This window comes from Chelonoidis abingdonii, chromosome 3, assembly GCF_003597395.2.
Source record: "Chelonoidis abingdonii isolate Lonesome George chromosome 3, CheloAbing_2.0, whole genome shotgun sequence".
In the NCBI taxonomy this organism is placed as follows: domain Eukaryota; kingdom Metazoa; phylum Chordata; order Testudines; family Testudinidae; genus Chelonoidis; species Chelonoidis abingdonii.
Window position 1 is genome coordinate 148,243,608 of NC_133771.1, and position 15,827 is coordinate 148,259,434.

Consider the following 15,827-nt stretch of genomic DNA (forward strand, 5'->3'; position numbering starts at 1 on the left):
ACTCTTACGAGAAAAAATCTGTTCAGCTGAGCGCTGTTTAAATTCTCAATCTATTTTTGAATGAGGCTTTTATGTTTTTAACCGAGTGATCAGAAAGAGATTTACTGATCATAAAGAGTTCTGTTTTCTTAGAGAAAGTGCTCACTGCTGTCTGCAAATATAGTTTTACTGTGCAATTTTGTATCCTTTGTTTTTAAATTATACTGAGGTGTTTTGCAAACACTTCTTTCCAAATGTAGTGTTAGTAGTCCAGTAGATGTCAATGGGGTTACTCAGAGAAGTTGGGACATATTCCAGAGACTGTTTGTATGATCAAGCCCCAAGTTTATTCTTCTGTCCTGCATAGAGAAGACACCACAATTTTCTTCACATCAGGATTTATTTGAGTATAGGGCTTTCCTTCACTAAGGCTTGTGGTTGACTTTAAGGTAAATGGTCCTTCCTTTTAACAGGGGAATTCTATTGTTATTCTATTCTCTTTTTATGGTATAGAAATAAGACGTCTTTTACATCAATAATTTTATAGACTTTTCTGTTCTGACATGATATAATACCATTGGTTTTATGATAAGATTTCTCATACTTCTCATCTTTCTGTTCTTCTGTGTATTTTGGGAACTGGGAATAGACTCCTATATACCACAGCTAGAGGTCAAAGAGATTGTTCCTCTATTAAACCATGTCGTTATTGGGAACATATGCATTTTTGCTTGAAATAGATAGAATAAACAATATTTGTTTATGGTTAGAACTTACTGTCATTAACTACCCAAATGTATGTTGTTTTAAATGCTTTATATTTACTGAATTTTGTTGCAGAATGAGATACCAGATAACTGCATATTGAATCTTCCAGGGCTAAAGAAATCTTGCTGTCCTTACAATACCTTTGAGAAACTATTGAAGTTTTAGGAAAATGGTGAGTGCTGTAGTTTTCTGATCTAGAAAATGACTCAAAAAGATTGTATAGAAAATGAACATGACTCTACGATATACACTTTCTAATTTGTGAAGACTTACTCCTCCACCAGGTAAAAAGATTCAAATATCTGTGTACAGTGGTAGCCAGATTATTGTTTCAACAAACTAAGCAGCCTAATGTACTCAGCGGGGCTGCTTCTCGTTAGCTACTCTGAAATCCTTGGTTTCCTTTCATGACTGAGTATTATAAAAATTTGGCTGGACAAGTTAACTATTTGATTTAGTTTTCTTGCTTCAAACATAGATTAGAATCTGGTCAATATTTTCTCAGGTCATTGTCGGTAAAGAAGTAGAATGTCATTTGCAGCTGTTGTCATAATAGTTGGTAGGTGCCCCATAAAGAAATGGAAAATATGTTGCTCAACAGATTTTTGCCAGTGTTACGTGTGTGACTTCAGATCTGGGAACATTTGAACAAAACTGTGAGGAGTCATCAGAAAGAGTTGTTCATTCCGAAAACAAGTAATCAGACACCAGTTCCCCCACTACCACCATCACACGCTTCAAACTGAAATTAATTCATCTTTAGCAATTCTAACGTTCAGTCGTCTCCTACATATAATTTGGGACCCACAAATAGGCGTGCAACCTACTGTTTGTATGAGACATCTGTCCGCAACGTGAAAGACCATAATGAGGTCAACTTTTATTGTAATCCAAACTCCTACATTTATACAGTCTATAATACTTAAATTATTGTCTGTTCTATGTACAAAATAAGAAACAGAGGTGACTTGAAGCTTAGGATCAGGCCTTTTGTTTACATCATGGCCAAACTCCAGTGACTGGGGAAGCAAGAGTCCGCGGCGGCTTGGAAACCTGTCTGTGCCATATGACAATGTAAAAAGCTTCTAGGCTAGCATCTTAACCCCTTCTTTATCAGGTTTTTCCCTTTTAAATAGGTTGAGTCAGTCTTGCATATTAATGGGGAGCACTTCTGTACAGACTGTGGCTAGAAATGCCAAGTTAGTTGCATTTTGAGGCCTTTTCTGAGCACTAGATTCATGCTGAATGCATCTCATTAATGCAAGCTGACATTAAGTAAAGTAATATCAGGACTACTCCACCTATAATATATTTTGTTTACACACTATACAGTTTTTGATATTCTGGCTTTACAAACCCCACATTGGAGTTGACCACTTGAAAATAAAGGAATTAGTTAGCAAAAAAATAAAAATAAAGAAATAAAATAAACTGGTGGTCTCTGTTCAGTCCCTAATGCACAGATCTGTGTCCAGTGATGCTAGTGGTTGTGTCCATATCACCATACCGTTGGCACTAAGTGGCACTCTTTTTGACATCTCATTGGAGAGGCCAAGGATTGCGTTAGCGTGGAGATTGTCACTTCAGTTATGGGTTGAGGCGAGTAGGCAGTGAAGCAACCTTTTCCATTCCATGTGTTGTATCTGTTCTGTGAATAGAGGGGACTTCAGTCATCAGAGCTATTAGAGCTATTAGTCTTGGTACCTCTCACTAGCACTGAATTAACAGTAAATATTTTTTGGGTGGGGGAAGGGTGAAGAAAGCATATTTTTGTAACATGCTCCTTTTGACTTGCTGCAGGTTAGAAGCCTTCTGAATATGGGCATGCAAATGAGTGCACTTTCCATTCCACCCCACTGTGTCTCAGAATTCCTCTGTTGAGAATTACTACTGAGATGCTTCAGCTCACCCTGGTCATCTCCAAAAACTGTTCAGTCCATTTGTCTTTGTTTTACTCACTTCTTACCTTCAATAGTCTGTATGGTAGCCCATGTACTGCTTAAGAATGTGTGTCATGAGAAATATATGAATTTGCTATGCTCATTTTTTTTTTTGTTTACATGCAATAACTGAGAGAAGACTTGTGAAGTAGGCATATTATTTATCTACCTGTATATTATTGTAAAGTCTTTGCAAACAAATTTCGGAGGGGGGGGGAGGGGGGTTTTTTGTTTTTTTTTGAAAAGGGGGGAATAGAATGGAGAAAAGCTGCTGCAGTTGTAATGTTTCTGCAGACAAAATAGTTTTGAAGTTACAAGACAGCAAAAATTGTTTGCAAACCATATTGGTAGCTTAACTCTTTGCAGTCACTTCTGTGCTCATCCCGCATGTGGTCTTTGCTCTGATGCTGTGCTCTATTTTATCTTCAAGCTAAATCCCTAAAATCTCACCGAACCATGCATGCACTAGATCTGCCTTTGTCATCCTATTTGATAGAATTTTCTTGTTTTATTTTCTTTGGCAAGTTGTCTTTTTTTACTGTAATTTCATGATGAACTCAATTCAAAATCTATTCAGCTTTCGTAGAAGACATAAACAGAATACATTTTATTAGAAGATCCCTTTTATATGCACTTCATAAAGTAATTCTCTAGTTTTTCACTTCTAATCATCTTGTACTTCTGTAAATCCCACCAACCAGAATATTTGCAGTCTTTTGATAAAATGGGCAGCCAGTTGATTTATTGTAGAACCTGGAACATCACTGTCACTGAATTTTGTTAGTTAATGTTGGAGTATACATCTTTCCTACTAGTTAAATCTTTGAATTGTATGTACCTTTTGCCTTGCAGTTAGAAAGCAATGCTCTGATGCTTTAGACTGGGGTTCTCAAACTTCATTCCGCCACAACCCCATTCTGACAAAAATTATTACACAACCCCAGGAGAGGGATGACCGAAACCTGAGGCCACCCAAGCCCTGCTCTCCTAGTTGCAGGGGCAAAGCCTGAGCTCCAACACCCAGGGCAGGGGGGACAAAGCTGAGGCCCAAGGACTTCAGCCCTAGGTAGGGGGCCTGTAACCTGAGCCCTGCTGCCCAGGGCTGAAGACCGCGGGATTTGGCTTCAGCCCTGGGGCCTAGCAAGTCTAAGCTAGTCTTGGCGACCACATTAAAATGGGCTTGTGACCTGCTTTGGGGTCCTGACTCACAGTTTGAGAACCGCTGCTTTAGACCAGTCTCATTGCTAAATGCATGGAACAAGAGTGCTATCTGTTTTGTAGCTGTTGCATTACATTTGCATATTGTGATCAACCCATAAACTGGATAGCCTCTGTCTAGAAAGCTATAGAGAAGAAGGCTTGTAAATTATTCAGTAATATAGTGGAAACTTTTGTTATACGTGTCCTTGTGCCCTTGCAGAGGTATTTGAGGTTCACAGCATTGAGTTTTCACGTTTAGCCATAGGAATGTTTTAGATCCTTGACTAATTAAAAACATTTATCCTAATTTCTTTAGAAGCTCCTTACTTTATCATCTAATTTCATGTCTTTCCATGGGACAATATTAAAATCTCTTACTTTGGTTCTTAGAGGCAGCATTGTCTAGGGGTTGAAGCAACATAGGACTGGGAATCCAGTGGTGTGTAATTTTATCCTAGCTCTGCACTGTCTCATTGTCACCTAATTTCACTGTGCTTCATATTTTCCATCTGTAAAATGAGTGATTCTTGTCATACCTCCCTTGCAGTGATGTTGTGAAACTTTTTATTAATGTTTGTGAAGTGCTTTGAGATCCTTGCATGGAAAGCTGTGCATATTATTAGTTCCACAAGAAGCCTTTTCTGGTTAAGCAATTTTTTGCACAGTTAGCATCACACCCATTATAGTTGTTCTTTGGCTATCTGAACATAGGAGTGTTTATTTTTAATTATAACTTCTGTTAAACAAAGGAGACCTTTACTAAACAAGCCAAGTTGACTTTTAATAGAATAAAATCTTTAAGACTTGTCCATGAAACTTGTCCAAAAACTCCTTGCCAGCAACAACTTAGATAATTAGAACCAAAATCATATGGTTTATTAAGCTCTCATAGAAAGAGAGAGAATCTAGACAGTAATCAATTAGGGCCAAATTCATCACTGCAATAAGTGGCCACAACTCTATTAATGTCAACCTTTTATGCCAATAATGGAATTTGATTGGTTTTTAATATATGGGATTATGTTCTTGCTTATCTCAGGTTAAACATGATTGAGAAGTCCTTTCTGAGTGTGCTCAGTGTGCATATGGTACAGTCAAATTTTTCGAACTCTGGTATCTAAAACAATGGCAACTAAATCTATATCTGTCTATTACACTTACGTGGACTTCATTACCATAGTATCTGAATGCCTCAGAAACTTTAATGTATTTATCCTTACAAAACCCCTGTGAGGTAGGGCAGTACTATTATCCCCATTTTACAGGTGGGGGACTGAGGCATAGAGAGGCTAAGTGATTTGCTCAAGGTCACGCAAGAAGTTTGTATTAGAACAGCGCTCCCTAGTCCTAGATAGTGCTCTAATCACTGGACTATCCTTCCTCTCTAATAAATGACAGTTTTTCAGAGATGTTGAATATCCACAACTCCCATTGAAGTCAGTTAGTGATGCTCCATAACAGTAAGAAGTAATTTTGAAAATTCCTCAGGTTGGGCCTGCAGATTTAGTAAGAGAGAGATGGTACCTGTGACCCTGGTAAACTCTGTAGATAACGCCTAAAGACCATAACTGTTTAATAAGTGTTACATTCAGATTTCCTCTGTCCCTGTCAATATGTTTGCAGCCCTTGATATGGTATAGAGATTGTAGAAGTTGTCATCCATGCTGATTGTTTGGATTAGTCAGAAGCTTTTAATAGCATTGATCATGAGATTTTGTTTCCTTAACTATGAAACCATGCATGTATGTATGGGAATAGTCTTGAAAGGTTCTGTTCTTATTTCAGACAGGTGTTTCTGCGTAACTTCTCATCTTCCCTTCGAGGTCTCTTTTGAAAGATTGTATTCTATCACTTCTAACTTTCAATGTATATTTGATATTGGTGGAAAGGATAGTGAGACATTTTGGACCATTGCACCAGCAGTTTGCCAAAACATTCAACTCCTACTTTCCTCCTAATCTAACCCAGATGGTACAGTATATCAGCTTTCTCAATGCCTGGCTCAGCTAAGGATTTAGCTGAGAGTGAGCTAGCTAATGTTCAATTCAGATAAGACAGGTAATACTTGTTAGTTGGAGTTTACTGAGAGTGGCTTCCTCACCTTTGTCAAGGAAGGTTTCTCAATCAAGGAAAACCTTCGGATCCTGATTCCCAGGTGTCCAAAATAGCATTTTTTCTCAAGGATTAAAATAATTTATCTCAATGTGGAGCTTTCTACAGTTATCCATCCTTGTATCTCCTTCAGATGGTATTATATTGATCTATTGTTAAAGATATTTTCAACACATAAATTCTTTTTCACATGTGGATGAGGTATTTATGTACTTAGGTTTGTTGGATATAAAGTTCTTAAATTTTATATTCTATGAAAACTGCTACATGTAATTTGTAAAGTGTAAAAAAAAAAAAAAAAAACCAAAAAAAACCAAAAAAAACCTGAAAATGGCTCAGAATTTGAACATTGGATGATAACAGACTGCAAATCACAGTGATGATTGTGAACTTGGTGATAGTCTGAACAAATAAGAGTTCTCAGTCATGCTTGTAGCTATTTCCAGCTTTTCACACTAATTCAGACATTCTAGGCTTAAGAGTGATGTACAAAAAAAATGAATGACGGTCCTGGAATCTCAAATTTTTTATATTACATTTTGTATTTGTACATGTATTCAGAGATGTAATGATGGACACATTTTTAAAACTTAAAATATAATGCAGAATAGGCTTAAGGAAAAACTTCTTGTGGGCTTGCCCAATAGATGTTAATTTGTTGGTTCCTTTAGCTGCAAGTCTTGAGATCTAAGAACCCAAACAATATGTGGGAAATCAGCGATGGATCTAACTGCCAGACTTTACCAATTGCACTTCAAAATAATGTTTTACTATGGACAATAACAAGGGATAAAACAATAAGTACACATTTAAAAAAAAAACCAACAACCAACAAGGGCCAAATTCTGTTCTGCTATATCCGTCTAAAACACAATGTAGCTGAATGCAGAATTTGCCCCAATGAAATTTGAAAAAGGAAAATGTCAGGTATTTTTATAAAACACAAAAGTGAAAACTAGCTATAGCGTAAGTGTCTGAAAATACTTTGTTTTAATCTTTTCAAATGTACAATAATTTACTCTATTCATTTTTAAAAGCAGTTGGTAGGTATTATCTTTTCTCACTGAGGGCTGGTCTACACGGTTTAAGCACTAACTTAGCTTGGGAAGTAGCACTGATTCACTAACACAGGTTCTGAACTATTTTAGTTAAATCTGTGCTCCAGCTGTGTAGATCAGCCCTAATACAGTTTGACAAAATGGCAGGCATCAGGAACATTACTGTCATTTCACACCTGCTTTTCCCTCCCCACTTCTATTATTTAAAACATACTGATATTTGAGTGTAGGTTATTTTTAAAGAGGTGTGGTTTGTGTCCATAATATAGCCTTGCAGTGTTTAACAGTAAAAACATTTTTTTTCATCATCATGGTAAGGATGGGAGAGTAGATTTGGTCTGGTGTATTTTCAGGACTGCTTCTCAGAGCTGTGTAATTAGTATAACTGGAAAAATTAGACTTTGAAAACAGCATATGGAGGCTTCTTCTCAGAAGACTCCTAGTGATTTACTATTCCTGATATATAGGTATTCTAAATACACCTCTACCCCAATATAACGCGACCCGATATTACACAAATTCAGATATAACACGGTAAACCAGCGCTCTGGAGAGCGGGGCTGTGCGCTCCGGTGGATCTGCACGTCAGCATGTCTGGCTCTGACATGCTGCTCTGAGCAGCGTGTTAAGGGTGCCGGGCCAGGGCAGAGGGGTTGGGTAAGGGGCAGAGGGTCTCGGAAGGTGATCAGGGAACGGAGCAGAGGGAAGCCACAGCCTGAGGAGGGGAGCTGTAGTGCAGGGGAACATCACACGGGCTCCAGCTGGTGCCGAGAAGTTGGAGGAGACTAGTCCATGCAGGGAAGTTGCGGATCCAGGGCAGGGAGAGATGCCTGCCCTAGACGTTGCCGTGCAGGTTTCCCTGACCCAGTGCTGGAGGGCTTGGCACACAGTGGGCCCAACTGGCAGCTGCATCCTGCTCACAGCAGCGCCGGGCGGACTCTCCAGGTCCATAGGGTGCTACACTACCTGCCCACAGTCAGGGGCTCCGTGCGCCCCTGCGGTCAGTTGGCCACGCTGTCCTCACCAGAGATGGGCTGTGCGGGGCTCTGCGAAGAAGGAGAGACGGGCTGAGCACAGGCATGCACAGCAGGAGCTTCCTGCCGATGGCTCATCCTCTCCTGGCACTGTGTGGGCATGGGGCGGGGACCAGGCACAAGTAGGCACCTCGGGCAAGACTGCCTGCCCTTCTCCCCCTCATGGGTTCAGCCGCTGGGCTGGTCACACTCCGTGGACAGGGCAGCGGCCACTGGGCCAGTTCCCCCTGCCCTGTCCCTGCAGGGCTCGCCCCAGCTGATACAGTCGAGCAGGTGTAAGCACTTCCATCTGCCCACTCCTGTGAGGGGGCAGGAAGTAAGTGGGTGTCAGATAGGGGGTGCAGCTATTTGCTGACTATTAATAATGGAGATGCTCGAGGCCAAAGCAAGTTCAATATAACACAGTTTCACCTATAACGCAGTAAGACTTTTTGGCTCCCGAGGACCGCGTTATATCAGGGTAGGGGCGTATAAAGATTAAGTGCCAGTAAATGTCACCTGACAGATATCACTCTAATGCCAGAAGGTGACAAACCACTAAACTGTGTGCATGCCCGGACATGTTGTTTGAAAATAAACTGGAATTAGACAAATCACTATTGTTTACATATGCTTCCTGAAGGATGCTCAGATATCACATGTTCTGAGATAGAACTACTAAACAGAATATCTGAACAAGGAAGCAAGAGACTCGTCAGGGGTTATTTGAATCTGCACTGCATTCTTTCATAGAGGGAAATATAGCCAGCTGACATACATACTCAAAAGGCTATTAGAAATTGTCCAATACTGAGGATATCCAATAATGAGATTGTATATAACAAGATTATCCTGTGATGAGATAAACCACTAATGAGTTGATGCTGCAAGGCAACAGTCCAGAGTGGTGGTTATCTCTGTAGGAATGGAAGGTTGGTTTTTGAAATTAGCCTTAAAGTAATTTTTGGTCCTTCAAAAAAAAAAAACTTAATCACCTTGAGAGGGTTTTCACCCTTGAGTCTTGTGCTACTAGCACAAGCTAGAGCAGAATTTCCCCAGCTGAAAGTTTTTTGGCTTTCTGAGGCAATGATAGTTAAATGAGACACTACCTTCTCCTTCCATGTGCTCCCTTTCACAAGCACATAGCAATGAGTTGTGTATGATTGACTAGCACTATGTTAGCATCTAATACTTTCAGTCTTGTGTGTGAGGAGGCAAGAGCATCCCACAGGAGCTGTGTCCTTGCTGTTGTCACCATTTCACAGAGTTTTTTTTCTGATTAATAATAAAATAATCAAACATTAGTTGTGGAAAAACTGCACCTAAGAGCATACTTTTTTTTTTTAAATAGATCTTTCCTTTTATAAGGGTATATGAAGTTTCCCTTATATTAGCTTTTGTAACAGTATGTTAGTTAAGAGTTGTCATTTTTAAAAGAATGCAGTAAACCAGAGGTGGTGTACTTCATGTAGTTTAACTTTTTCATATTATGTCATGAAGCCGCACTTTAGGTGATGCTTTATAGGCTTATAGCTGTGCTCTCTAGACTTTCCCATTCACTTGTACTCTGTAATCATGTTAGCTCTGGCTAATATTCTTTGTGTGGGTAAAATTAATATTCATGTTCTGTATAATAGGCTCAGCTGTGTCTAACCATATAGTACCATCTTCTCCAGTGCAGACAAGAGTTACACTGAGTTCTCTTATTTTGAACTAATGAAAACCATTTGAAATAGACACAGTGTTCTCCTGCAAGACTTACAATGATAGTAATTTAAAATTGAGAAAGGAGTATAGGGAACCACTGAAAACTCAGGTCCTTGAAGGTTTTGCTTATCAATAATTGGCTTCGTGCCAACACTGAAGGTTTTATATGAAAGAAGAAAACTGATCTAAAAAAAAATCCAAGTTCACAGCCAAGCTTACTTGGCCGTTATATCACTAACCTCTAAATAAAAGGTCTCTTAAAAACAGTAATGTAACCCGCCCATACACACATCTCAAAAAAAACCACCAGAGTTTCATTTTTGCTGACCCAACTCAGCCATAATTTTTGCCCACTTTTTATTAAATGCTCATAGCCTATTACTATTTGACTTAATATGCTCTGGACTGAGACCAACTGTTGCTGCTGTTGAAAACATTTTGGTAAACTTTGCACAGTTTGACTTGATAATGTCCGTTTGAAATCTGAGTCTTAATTCTTCTTTAAAAAAAAAAAAAAAATTCTAGTGCAGTCACTAGTTTTACAACAGTGAAAAAGGATAACTCTCAAATAGCTAAACTTCCTGGTATCCTAGACTCAAATCTTGGTAGGGTCAGCTGAGTCTTTCATTCTTCTGAGGTAGACAATTCCCAGCAACAAAAAATTGCTGATAAAAATTTAACATTATTGCAATACTATAACTTCAAAAAAATTAAATGCAAATTGTAACAGAAGCAGTCTCTGATTGTTGAAAGTTTTGAGATTTAAAAAGTTACTGGAAATAGAAGCAGACAAGTAAACAAAAAATAGTCAGTTAAGGTTTGCAGGGAAAAGATATGGGCAGCCAATGCAGAATGAGTTGATGAAAGCCAAATAAGTTAGGCAGAGTAAGAAGGCTGACATAGTATAAGGTGGGGGTTGGGAGTGGTAAAAAGAAGAAAATGAATAAATGAGATGGGGAACTAAATTAGTGATTTTTAAAATGGCTAAGATATTCAACTCCTTTTTAAAAATAACCTTTAAAAAGAAAAATTAAAAGCTTGAAGGGAGACCTTATAAAAGTAACTATAGGGAAAGAGAAAGTAAGGGAGTATTCTTAGGCTCTACAGGCCAGTTCCTCCAACGTATAAGTCAATGGGAGGTTTGCGTTCACTTCAACAAGTGCAGGAGCAAAGTCCTCAGATGGTATGGTGATGGCAGTATTAAAAAACTTGGATACCTGGAAGATTTGTACATACGTTTGCCTGGATGATGTGCATTCTTAAGAGAATTAATGAACAGATTTAGTCTACCATGGAGTACTTTTCTTGAAACACAGACAATTCGGGAGGTACCAAAGAAAATCCATAACCATACCAATGTTCCAAAACACTGATCTGTAAATAGAGCTTCTATTTTCAGTAAAATGCTGGAATAAATATCTTTTTAAAAAGTAAATGTCAGTGATATCAGGACTGTGTGTAAAAAGTAGCATAAGTTAAAGAATTAATCTTGCCAAAAAACTTATGCTATTTTTAATAGTTAAATAAAAGTGGATGATGATACCACAGTAGACTGAAACATTTGAATTTTAGTTAGGATTTCATAGCAGTGTGAAATATTTATTGAACGAGTCAATACAAACTGGCTTGGGTGCAGTCATTTGTGAACTGAAAACTCAGACATGTAATCGAAGGGTAATGTTAAACAGCAACATCTGGGGAAAGCGTGGATGGTTGACTAGCCGATCATACGGATCAGTATTAGATCCAGTCTTATTCAGCATCTTTGTTAATGGTAACTTAGAGTAAATAAACAGCATTTTAATGATATTTGCAGATGATGCTTGTCATAGATACTCTTGCTGGAAGGTTGCAACATAACACTGTTGTATTTCCTAGAATTCAGAATGATAACTTACAAAATCCCAGAACAGAGAGAGAAAATGGCATGCTTCCTAAAGCAGAAAGGCACAACTCACACCCACCTTGCTTTAAGCTGGCTCTTTTTATACTGATTCTGATCACACACTTTGTGACAGAGCCCCCTAGCCTGCAAGGATGACCAGGACAACACTCCACCACACACTCTTAGGGCAGAGGTTCTCAACCTTTTTCTTTCTGAGTCTTTCCCCATCCCAAATATGCTTAACAGCCTACCTATGCCACAACTGGCTTTTTGGGCAATTGTACCAAGAAGCTAAGTTGCTCAGGCTTCGCCTTCAGCCCCGGGCCCCAGTGAGTCTAACACCAGCCCTACTCTCTGGTTTATTTTGGCAGACCCTCTGAAATCTGTTCACAACTCCCCGGTGGACCACGGACCCTCAGTCGAGAACTGCTGTCTTAGGGTATGTCTACACTGCATTTAGACACCTGCCTCTGACCTGTGCCAGCTGACTCAGGGTTGTGGAGTTCAGGTGAAGGGGCTGTTTAATTGCAGTGTAAACGTTTAGGCTTGGGCTGGAGCTCGGGCTCTAGAACCCTGAGAGATTGGAGGGTCCCAGAACTTGGGCTGCAGCCCAATCCCAAATGTCTGCACTGCAGTTAAACAGCCCCACAAACCTGAGTCAGCTGGCAAAGGCCAACTGCAGGTGTCCAATTGCCTTCTTGAAATACTCATCAAGTGATAATGTACAATTCAACATAGTCCTCAATACACCGTGATGCTAAATGGGGAGGAGTTACAGTATTTGGCAGGACAGAGAAATACAAAGAGACTCAGGGACTAGGAACATAGGGCTTCAGCCAGCATAAGCCAGGCTCCTTCTGCCTCTTGCCGGGGCCTAATGCTAATACTAATCCACTAGGAGAAAATATAATTTGAAACATGGATATTAGATGGAGAAGAGAAACTTGGAATTCTGTAATGCAGAGAGAAATTTTAGGGTTGCTATGGAGAACAGATTAGTCATGAGTTTGTGTGTGACATGGATGATAAAAGGGCCAATGCAGCTCTGATCTGAGTATGTAAGGGCATCACAACCTTCAAATGGGAGGTATTGATATCCCCTCTTGATGGATATGATGCAGCACACCGAAAAGGTGTTTAATTAGGGTTGGTTTTGACAACAAAAGTCATCTGGTAAGTGGAGAAACTGACTTTCAAACGAAGATTAAAAGAGCTAAGTATGTATAGTGCAGATGAGACACATTGATGAGGAGGAGGAGATGCTTTCAAATGTTTGAAGGATATAATCACCAAGGTCAATACATAGGACTAAAGGATGAGACTGAGAAAAGGAAAATTTAAGCTGACTACCAGGAAATGATGCCTGACGGTGAGATGTGTTAAGCTTTGGAATGTGGAATAGACTCCCAATGCAAGTGGTGGAAACCGCATCACTTCAGACATTTAAATCTAGAATGGACAAAATATTAATACTTCAGAGAACAGTCCTGTATTGGCGGGGGGATAGATCCAATGACCTAAAAGGTCTTTTTCATTTCTGACTTCTACCAACTTCAGTATTCTAAATTCCTAATATTTAAGCTGACTTAAAAACACGCAATATTGTGTCTTATTGCTTTGGAAATTACGTTTAAAATTTTGTTTAGGAAGTGCTACTTCCAACAAGCTGTATAAAATAGCTCACAGTTGAAATGAATTGTTTGTGCTGCTGGATAATTTGTAACTAAAAAGGCACTGCCTCTCATACTGTGGGTGTCTCTAGTTAGTATGTCCTTTGGAACTTAAATTGTAGGCATATCTTAATGGCTGGTCATGAAAATCTTATGTTTAATTACATTCCATTGTAGTATTTTCTAGCAACAACAATCACATTTTATAGTCAGCTGATCTTACAGATGTTATATGGTGATCCTGAATTGAAAAAATTATCCGTGCAATTGATGACTGGATTAGAAAATTTTATATGCCTTAACTTCTCTCTGAAGGCACGGCTAATTGAATTTTGGGTTGAATGGACAGACTAATAGCTAAGAGAGGATTTCCCTCCTACTTTCATTGCTGCTAGTGCCTTGGATAAGCTTGCTGTGTATCTTGTACTTCCTTATTATTTTGTGTGGCACAGAAAGCATGAGACAAGCAATTGAGTTACGAATTACTGTACACTTTTCAATTCACTATCAAATATATATTTTATGTGTATGGCTCATTTAAAAATACCTCAAAACTCTGATTCCTTTAATGTACACTATATTTGGCAAAGCAGGTTAGTTATTTGAGTGGGAAGGCTTCCTGGATCTTAGAAATAATAACTTTCTGTGCACGCATATACACTTAATACTCCACTCTCCTCCTCACCATTCCTCTTACCTTTAGGTAACTTTAGTCAGTGTCTAATCTTAGATTTCTTAATTTGGAGTGAAGCCCAGAGATGTAATAAAATTTGCACTTGTTGGGATAGGGAAAGAGGAACTGAAGCTTTCTGGAGAAAACTTAAGTGTGAAGATTTAAGAGGAAGGAAAAAATATTCAGAACATAACAAAGAACTTGAGAAGTGCAGATCAAATGCAGTTTCTTGGAAACATATGATTTTATTCTTTAGTTTAAAATTCAGTTATTTCCAATAAATGTATAGTGACAAATACAATAATAATGGTGTTGAAAAGATCAGAAGACAAGCATGTGAAGTCTGAAAATAAATTGTTATGCAGTATAAGATGAGTCAACTCCTAGATGTTTAGGGTTTAGATCATCAACCAGATGTTCCATGTGTGACAGCGCTAACTGCACTGTTGACCCCTCTTGGTTTCTCTGAGTGTACTGCGATGGGTTAGGTCACAGAGCCCCCTTTGGGAGCTGCTACTTGATGTGCCAAGACTACTTCTGCCCCTGCTTTCCTGCCCTGTCAGCTTAGGACTTCAGTGCCCTGCCTGGTTTGAGCCAGACTCGCTAGCTGCTGCAAACCCAGACCCAGGTCTGAATCACATCCCCTAACAGCTGTATGCTTACCTGAAGGCATCTTACAGAAGTGTTCTTGTCTTTAACACTCAGATGCCCAACTCCCAATGGGGTCTAAACCCAAATAAATCTGTTTTACCCTGTGTAAAGCTTATACAAGGTAAACTCATAAATTGTTTGGTCTCTATAGCACTGATAGAGATATGCACAGATATTAACACATACTCTGGGTTAATTAATAAGTTAAGTGATTTTATTAAATACAGAAAGTAGGATTTAAGTGGTTCCAAGTAGTAATAGACAACAAAGTGAGTTACCAAGCAAAATAAAATAAAACGTGCAAACCTATGTCTAATCAAACTGAATACAGATAATCTCACCCTTAAAGGTGATTCAGTAAGTTTTTTCCTCAGATTGGACACCTTCCAGGCCTGGGCACATTCTTTTCCCTGGTCTAGCTCTTGTTCCAGCTCAGGTGGTAGCTAGAAGGTTCTTCATGATGGCTCCTCTCTTTTCTGTTCCACCCTTTTATATATCTTTTGCATAAGATAGGAATCCTTTATCTCTTTGGTTCCCACCCCCCACCTTCTCAATGGAAAAGCACTAGGTTAAAGATGGATTTCAGTTCAGGTGACATGATCACATGTCATAAACAGATAGTTAAGGGTTAATGCCTCTTTTACCTGTAAAGGGTTAAGAAGTTCACTTAGCCTAGCTGACACCTGACCAGAGGAACCAATAGGGGAACAAGATGCTTCAAAAGGAAGGAGGGAAGTTTCCTTTGTTTAGTCAGTTTCAGTTTCAGCCGGAGTGAAAAAGATCAAGGAACCAGCCTCATATCAGAGTAGTAAGTTTTAGAAAGGAATAAATAGGTTTATGTTTATTTCTTTGTAACCTGTCTTGTGCAATTAGAGGAAGAATGAAATTGGGTATTTGGGTATTTTTTTGTGTAACTAAGTTTTGCACAGGGGAACATCGTCTGTGTTTTGAATCTGTTGTCTGTGAGAGTAGATGGTATGGTAATCTTCCCCAGAGGGTTTTCTTTTACCTTTCTTTTCTTTAATTAAAAGCCTTTTTCTTAATACTTGATTGATTTTTTTCCTTGTTTTTATATTCAAGGGGGTTGGATCTGGATCCACTAGGAGCTGGTGGGAGAAAGAAGGGTGGATGGTTAATTTCTCCTTGTTTTAAGATCCAACGGGTTTGGATC

At 39.0% G+C, this 15,827-nt stretch overlaps 1 protein-coding gene across 4 annotated transcripts in view; it reads left to right on the forward strand.

Annotated features, from left to right (window-relative positions):
- Positions 1-15,827, forward strand: part of CNST (consortin, connexin sorting protein) — a 109,042-nt gene that overhangs the window by 1,470 nt on the left and 91,745 nt on the right. For 3 of the 4 annotated variants that reach the window (XM_075064204.1, XM_032801051.2, XM_032801052.2), the window contains one exon: positions 857-919. The gene's annotated coding sequence lies outside the window, so the exon portion shown is untranslated. Of the gene's footprint in view, positions 1-819; positions 920-15,827 lie in introns of all 4 variants that reach the window. The other variant, XM_075064206.1, reaches the window with a different exon arrangement.